This window comes from Triturus cristatus, chromosome 11 (genome assembly GCF_964204655.1).
Source record: "Triturus cristatus chromosome 11, aTriCri1.1, whole genome shotgun sequence".
Lineage (NCBI taxonomy): Eukaryota > Metazoa > Chordata > Amphibia > Caudata > Salamandridae > Triturus > Triturus cristatus.
This window is the reverse complement of record NC_140594.1, coordinates 657,559,456-657,567,971: the sequence shown is the minus strand read 5'-3', so window position 1 is coordinate 657,567,971 and position 8,516 is coordinate 657,559,456. Positions and strand designations below refer to the sequence as shown.

Here is an 8,516-nt window from a genome sequence, read left to right as displayed (position 1 = left end):
CTAGTAGTGGACGCTGTGTGATGAAAAAAGGACGAGGCAGATGGCAGAGGGGCCAGGGCGGCAGCCCAGCAGGGTGATAACGAGAAAGCACAACACTCGAGGCAGATAGCAGATTAAGGAACTGGGGGGCCCACAGGTCACCAAGCAGAGAGAACAATCGTCCAGCGTGGGAAGGGCGCCAGGGATCACAATGCGCGACACATTTTGCTCAGGCAGTGCTGTAGGAGACGCCACCGTAGGAATGCCTGCATGAAGAGATGTCACCATAAGACTGGAGGCTCCAATGCAATGCCGCAGCAAGCGTATGCCGGGGCGGACTCGAACGATTCAGGCTGGCAGCCCCAAGGCCGTGCCGGGACACTCATCAACAGGCGCAGAGTGGGCCCCGGGGCTCACACAGGTCCGGTCAGAGAAATAGGTGAGCAAGCAGAACGTGGGCTGCAGCAACGACAGAGGCCCGGGGCCAGGCACGACCCAGAGCAGGAGCAGGAGCAGCACCGGCCACTCGAGGCAGAGACCGTTCAGGAGGGGCGTACCTCGCCATGGGGAGAGGTAGCAGGTGTCGATGCAGGTTTAGGGCTGTCCGCACCGCACCGCGGCCCACAGCAAATCTCGGGGCCGATGCAGGTCCAGCTAGCAGCAATTGGCAACAAGCCCAACATAGGGGGCAGCCACAACCGAGGAGTCCAGAGGGAGCAGCAAGGGCACGGGACACCAGGAATCAGGAGCGGCGGAGCTGAGGCGTCACGGGCCGCAGGAGTAGGCTGCCAAATTGTGTGCGGATTCAGGGCACCCCGCATAGCACCACAAGAGTGTGGCCGGGAGCGTGCGCCGTACCGGGGCAGTCGCGGCGGGGAGGCACGGGGGGCACACCGTTCTCGTCACCAGGCCCGGGCATGCAAAGCTGACGGAGTAGGTGCCAGAGGGAGCGGGAGCGGAAAATGGTTCCAGATTCGCACTAGGCCCGGGCCGGGCAGTACAACTCGTGGGCCCCCGACCCTGCCGCAGAGAGCCCCGGCGGTAAAGGCACTCACCGGGTGGAATCAGTCCAGGATCCTCCGCTGTCACTCAGGCAGCACGTAGCCCCAGGCAACCCAGCCAGCCGAGGAAGAAGGGCTGGGCCTCGCCGAATCGTGAGGTGCAGGTCTGGCGCCGCAGACAGGCAGCAGCTCTCAGCCCTCGAGAGACTCCGAGTAGCAGGAGCAGCACCAGGCGATGCCGCAGGTAAGAGCGAGACAGGGTACGCTGGTTTTAGGTGGTAGAATAGCCGTCGTCTGCAGGATTCTGTCGGATATTGAGCTTGGCCGGCAGAGCCCACTTAGTGTGCGGCCCTCCGCCAATGCAGCTTCTTCAGGTGGTGGGAGTTCTGGTCTCTAGGTCCAAGTCTCAGGACTACCCTGGCTGCAGCGTTCTGCACGACTTGCAGTCTATTGAGCATAAACTCCGGAAGGCCCAGATAGAGGACGTTGGCGTAGTCCAATCTGGGGGTGATAAGGGCCTGAACGATCGTCTGTTTGTGCGAGGTCGGTAGTAGGAAGAGAAACCTATGGAGCATTTTCAAGAGGCCGAAGCACGTGCCCACTACTGACTGTACTTGGGGCGCCATAGATAAGGCATCATCAATTTTCCCTCCCAGGTTTTTTACAATCTTAACTGCTGACTGGGGGGGAGACATGTCCGTGGGCCACCATTGTTTCCAGGCGTCCAGAGGGGGGTACCGAAAAAAGATAATTTCAGACTTTTCTGAGTTACATTTAAGATGTCTGAACCAAGCAAATATTTCTCTCAAGCATTTGTTAATCTTCTCCCGTTAAACTCCTCCCCCTTCTTGCAAGTGAACAGCAGCTGAGTGTCGTCGGCATAGGATATAATCATAGCCTCACCCGCTTCCGCCAGGGGAGCCATTTACAGATTAAAAAGTACAGGGCTCAAGATAGATCCCTGTGGCATGCTAACCTTCAAGGGCGGCACACTGGCCGAAAATGGGGGCAACCAGACCTCTTGATTTCTATCCTCCAAGAAGGAGGAGAACCACTTCAACACCGTGTCTGCCATGGCTAACATCATGCTGAGCTCGATTCTTTCTGGGCTATTTCCAGTAAAATCTCCAGTAAAAATGCACCCTTGTTCAGCGCAAAAACGTGCAACTTCGTCTGCATACCTATTTCTGAGAGAAACAAAGTCATTTCCCCTCCCATGGGCCGCACATTTTACCACAGCAATTTCCTTTGGACGCTGTAAAGCTTCCAACAATTGTCTCACATATTCTCCATTTCTAATTGGAGATCCTGATGACATTAGGAACCCTCTCTGTGACCATAGCTGTCCGAAGTCTTCAACCGAACCCGTACTGACTGTCGTTGTAAACGGTGATTCGTATTTGATCAGCAGCCAAACAGGCGCGAGTCAGAGCAATGATTTGTGCTACTTGTGCGGAGTATACTCCCTGTAAACAAGCAGCTTCCACAACTCCAGAAATGGTACATACAGCAAGTGCTGCTCTCAAATGATCCACATTGTCTCTTAAGCACGAACCATCTACGAAAAAGATTTCATCAGGCTCAGATAGAGGTTCGTCAACAATGTCAGGCCTCGGTTTGGTGCAAAATTCAGTCACATCAATACAGTCATGGTCCTCACATTCTTCATCAGCAATATTTGACACAGGCATTAAAGTAGCAGGAGTCAAAACAGTACATCGTTTCAAAGTCACATTCTCTCAGGCAAGTAATATCTGCGCATAGCAGATAAGTCTATTGTTTGTCATATGCTGTGTCTTGGTTCTCGTCATCAGGAGCACTGCTGAATGTGGTACATAAACTGTAAGTGGATGACCCATAACAATTCTCTCATACCTCTCGATGCTGACACCGGTTGCAGCAACGGATTTGAGACATCCGGACAACGCTGAAACTACTGGATCTCAGGTTGCTGAGAAGTAAGAAACTGGTCTACAGACTCCTCCATGATTCTGAACCAGGACTGACAAACCACAGCCCTCTCACTCAAAACAGAACAGTGAAAAGGACTTGTTATAGTCTGGCATCCCCAGAGCTGGAGCACGACAGAGGCTATCCCTTAACTCTAGAAATGCAACCAGGCAGTCGTGATCCCAAGGCACTGGATCACTCACATCCTTGTGGGTCAGCTTCTGCAGGGGCTTCGCCTTCATGGAGAAATTGGGGATCCATTGGCGACGATACCCAACCATCCCCAAGAACATTCTGACTTCGTTTTGCGTGGTAGGCACATTTATGTTCATGATTGCCTCAATTCGGTCTGGTGACACTTTCCTTTTGCCTTTTTTGATTCGGTGACCTAAATACTGAACCTCACTCAAGCAATACTGTAACTTACTCGGTGACACTTTGTTTCCATTCTCTGCTAGATGGTTCAGTAACGCTACAATATCGATCCTGCAAGCATCCTTTGTCTCGGACGCAATTAAGAGGTCGTCGATGTACTGCACAAGAACTGAATTATGCGGCAATACAAGATTCTTCTTCAAAATCTGATTAAAAATCGATGGACTCTCTGTATACCCTTGAGGAATGCGACACCACATTAACACACGATCTTCCAGCCGGAAGGCAAACAAAAACTGGCTGTCCTCATGTAAGGGTACTGAAAAGAATGCTTGACACAGATCAATCACTGTGAACCATTCAGCTTCACATGGGATCTGAAACAGTATCACTGATGGATTCGGTACCACGGGACAACATGGAACCATAATCGTCTTAACCTTTCACAGGTCTTGCACAATCCTATACTTCCGACTCGGTTTCTGCAATCCCATGATTGGTGAGTTACATGGACTCCCCATTATCTCCTTCAGAATTCCCTGTTCAATCATAGACTCAATCACAGGTTTAATTCCTGCAATCGTCTCCGTTGACAGATTATATTGGGGTATTCTCGGAAATTCAGCATTGGGTTTGACTTGGATCTTAACTGGCTCAACCCCCTTGATCAATCCTATCTCTTCTCCGGTAAAATCCCATACGTCCAGAGAGACAGAGTCCCTTAGGTCGAGGGGAAGTTCTTCGACTGTGAACAAATTCATATTTTTTACCTTGAACGTGGCGTCATCATCATTGGTCTGTAACTCCACTCCCTTGGGTGTGCAGTAGATGGTGCAATTCAGTGTACACAAAAGATCACGACCCAACAAACAGACTGGACTCGAGTCACATACCACAAATTGGTTTCTATCCTGAAAGGTTCATATTCTCACAGGTATCGGTTCAGTCAATGGGTTGTTCATTCTCCTATTGGCCACTCCTACGACTTGAATTGATTGTCCAGAAAGGGGCAAGTTGGGAACTACTGCAGATCTCACAGTAGAACGGGTAGCACCAGTGTCAACCAAAAAGGTGGTTGGGTGATCGTCAACATCTGCCTCTACATACGGTCCTCTCTGGTCTACCTCTAAAACTGCTCCAAGAGTACAGTCCTCCTCCCCCCTCAGGTACTGTTGTTGCCCTAGGTCTGAATCAATTTCATCAACAGCCTCAATCAAAGGCATCTGCTGGTATGTTTGGTTTCCCTGTGGGATTCTCAGTGGCTCGGGAACTTGTACCTGCGAACCTATTATCCCCCTCTGTACAGATCTGGGTCTCATCACTGTATCGACAACCTCAGGTGTCTGCACCACTTCCTCTTGCTGAGTCTGATTTGCTGGATTCGATCTACACTTGCGCTTCCAATGCCCGATCTTGACAATTGTGACAACAGTGGTCTTCTTTAGGGTAGCAACGTCCATTCCTGTTTTAGGATCTACAGGTTCCCCCTTTCCCTGACCTGATATATTCTGAGTCCCTCCTTGATTATTTGCCTGCCTTCTTCCTAACATTCCTCCATTGGACTGTGTCTGATCTTCCTTTTCTGCATTCTGTATTTGAACTAGCATCAGCTTATCCTTAAGCTTCCTATGCTTCGAGTCTACTTTGTCACTGCAGTATCTGGCATACAGTAGGATTTTGTCCACGGACTTGTTCTGCCAGCAAATCAGGTGTTGCTGAATCATGAGGCTAACTTCTGGTCTCAATCCTAACACGAATTTTGAGACGAACTGACCCATATCCCTTGGGTTGAGGGTGTCCAACCCACTGTACTGCTTGAAAGCCTGCAAGAGCCTCTCATAGTAAGCACGTACAGTCTACTTCGGCTCCTGAACAGTTCTGTCTATCTTAACCCAATCAATATCTTGTGGCGAGATCTTAGATTGCAGCCAGGTGATTACCTGCTCATACTTTTTCATAACCATAGGTGAAGGACCATGTGTAACAGAATCTCGCTCAGGTTCTGAAGACGGCCAAGCAACAGCGATTTTACAAGCTGACCACAAATCGCTTGGTACTACAATATCAAACAATGTATTCAAATCAATCCCATACTTTTGAAATTTTGACAAACCGATCAACTTGAGGTTTTTCCCTCAGCCGAGGAAAGTCATTGGTAAATGCTGCTAAATCACCTCTACTTCAAGGCACATGCACATATCCTCCACTCTGTACCACTCACAACGGAAAGGCCTCTACTCTCACTGTTCCTCCTCCCGTAGGTGGTGTTTCCCCTATGCTCTTTCTAGCACACTTCTTCTTTGACCACCTTTCCTCCCACTTGTCAAGCATGCTCCACGCACGTATCCCTATAATCAATTCTCGAATGTGCGTTTCAACTCCAGGACTCTCTTCTCTTCCAGTTCCTAATCACTGTAGTTGAATCTGTGATTTCCCTGCAACATCTTCGTCTTGGTCAAATCCACATCATATCTCTGTGCCACATCTGTTAATTTCTCATGTGCTCTCCTCTCCTTGCAAATCACATAATTCGCCACAAACAGCAATTCATCTGGCTCATAGAGTTCGATCCTCTCTAAAGGCAAATTCCCACTAATTATCTCCTCCACTTCTGCCTTCAATCTCACTACATTCAACACCTTGACCCTCAAATCAGCTTTAATTGTCCCTCGACTTGACGCACTATTTGACTCTCCACTCTCACTGCTCTGATCTTCCCGCTGATTCTCTTCCATTAAGTTCTGTGAAACAGATCAGTTCCCCGAAACTCCCTGACTATTAGCACTTTCCATCATCTTTCCACTAGGGCCTCTCACTGGGGGTTCCCACATCCTCAGGTCAGAGCGTGATTCAGCCAATGACCCTGTCCTTACTACTCTCTGTTCCACCTGTCCCCTCTAGGAATCTGCTGTGGCTGGCAATGGTGTGCTCTATTCTATAGGTCTCGAAGGGTGTCCACTTCCACTTGCTGTCCCTTCCTCTCCAAAACCAGTACTTTCTCCCATCACTGACCGTACAAGACTTCCACTTCCTGCCTGATCTGGATCGTATACTGACACTATGGGACCAATAGTAACCGGTACTGTAAGAGCTTCCGGTAGTCTGGTAACCGTTTTAGTTTCATTTGCTTTCATTCCCCTCAACGGTTGCATCCCTATTCTCTCTGTTCCCACTGAAATCTTCCCTCTCACTTCCACACTGGGGTTTGTCTGTGGCTCTCCATGCTCCTCTGCAAGAGCCCTCATTCCCTCTTCTGAATTTGGATTATATGGAGGCGGATGCTCTGCCAACAACCTCTCCAATAAGCTGTCATCTGTATCACTGTCGTCTGCCTCTTCTTTCCTCTGCTGTGCATCTCCCACTTTCACTAATAAAGGAAACAATCTATCTCCCTCAATGGTATCTACCCTCCATCTTTTCGTCAGTGCATCCCACTGTGCATCTTGGAATGCCCTGAGCGACCTTTTCATTCTTTCCTGACTTCGTTCTCTTCTCCTCGCATACGCTGCTCTTATCCATGCATCTAATGGTTCAAACTGTGTTGGTCTGGGTGGAGGTCACAACGCATTCATCACTGCTCTCAATTGATACAACACGTTAAGTCTAAATAAACCATAACGTGGGAAAGCCAAATCCTCCTCTTTTTCAGTCATCTTTTGCCAATTCTGAAGCCAAAGTATGGTATGGAACCCTACGTTCGTAGCCATATAATAGGCTGGGGTATCCTGGGGCGGTGCTACTTCCCTCACTCGAGTTACCACTCCTTTATCTCCCCTACAAAGATCTTGCAATACCTTAAAACATTTCATGATGAAATCAACTCTTTTACATACAGTGTTGTCATTTTACTTCCTGATGTCAGTCCACCAATACGAGCGCGGCTTTACACTAACCGAGCTATCACAGCGCGGCACACTTTGACGTCACTCTTCCTCCTCGCTCTTCAGTTCCCCTCCTTCACAATTTGTCTCAAACACTCTCACACGTCTGACTCAAACAGCAGGTAACTGTCTGTCCACCATACGACCGGACAATCACCTGATTGACTGTCTGTCCAGCAAACAACCGGACAGTCACTCGTAATTGTCTACCTCAATCTGACAATTGTCTGTCTGCAAAACGACCGGAAAACTGACCTCAACCATCTGCCCACGAACGGCCGGACGGTCACATAAATAGGTGATAGGATCCAATCACTCGATTTTACACACACAGTAACCCACGACCTGAGTTGGTCACGCAAACACTTGCTCTCTTGTTCCCTATCTCGGGTGGGGTTGTTGATGACGTCTCACGACTCCCACAATCAATGGTCGACAATTACGGCTCTGGGTGTCTTCTACACCACAATCTCTCTATCCCGTGATCTTAAGCTACTCGTCGAGCCTAACATCAAAAATCACATGGACCGCGCGTGCTCACAGTCCGAAACCACAATCACTCAACTCCCATTCCGACTCCGCAAGACATCACACAATCAAATCATCACCGCAATCTAACAACATCCCTATTCATTCTCACTCCTCCGCGAACTGCTGCTTTCGCCGCACCGTCACTCTCCATCGGTCTCCGTCACACAGCGTCGTTCTCCTCTCTCAATCTTCGGGGTAACCATCTCTTAGGCTCTATGGAGCTTTCCTTAACCTTTCCCTAACTTCTCCCCTTACTGCAGAGGTAACCGTCCTCTCGCTACCAACTGATAAAGCTGGGTTCCACTACTGAAATTTTAACAAGGAACCCTAGGTCGATGTCTCTTTTTACCTGCTGAGAAGTGTAAAGGGGAGAAACAACTCATCACAATATTAACGTTTTAAAACTAATCAAAACTGAAGGACCACTGACTCCAACTTTAGTTTAAGGGGTTTATTACAAAGCCAAAAACAACTGGATATACAAGCACCTCATGACGAGATTGTAGAAGTACATGGGAACTAATACAAATCCAAATCTACGTAAGATCCTACACTGATAAATCATAAACAGAATGAAAAGCTCCAAATACAGAACGCAAGCAAGAACTGCTCCAACATTTAGGTCAGTCTTCATCTGCAGCTTTGAAGAAAAATAAACATTAAACTGTCCCTGCACTATCTCTAAAGTGACATCCCTACTTAGCATTTCCCAGTCAAAACCCAATCAAAAGGTGTCAGCTTGTGAAGTCTTCCTAAGAAGCACCTTCACAGTGTAAGTCAGATGATTGAAGCTAAAGAG

At 48.6% G+C, this 8,516-nt stretch overlaps 1 long non-coding RNA gene across 1 annotated transcript in view; it reads left to right on the top strand.

The window, feature by feature from the left end:
• Positions 1 to 228: 228 nt before the first annotated feature.
• LOC146785260 (uncharacterized) overlaps positions 229 to 8,516 on the top strand; it is a 34,216-nt gene continuing 25,928 nt past the window's right edge. The window contains exon 1 of the long non-coding RNA XR_014970947.1: positions 229 to 418. This is a non-coding gene — a long non-coding RNA (uncharacterized LOC146785260). The remainder of the gene's footprint in view (positions 419 to 8,516) is intronic.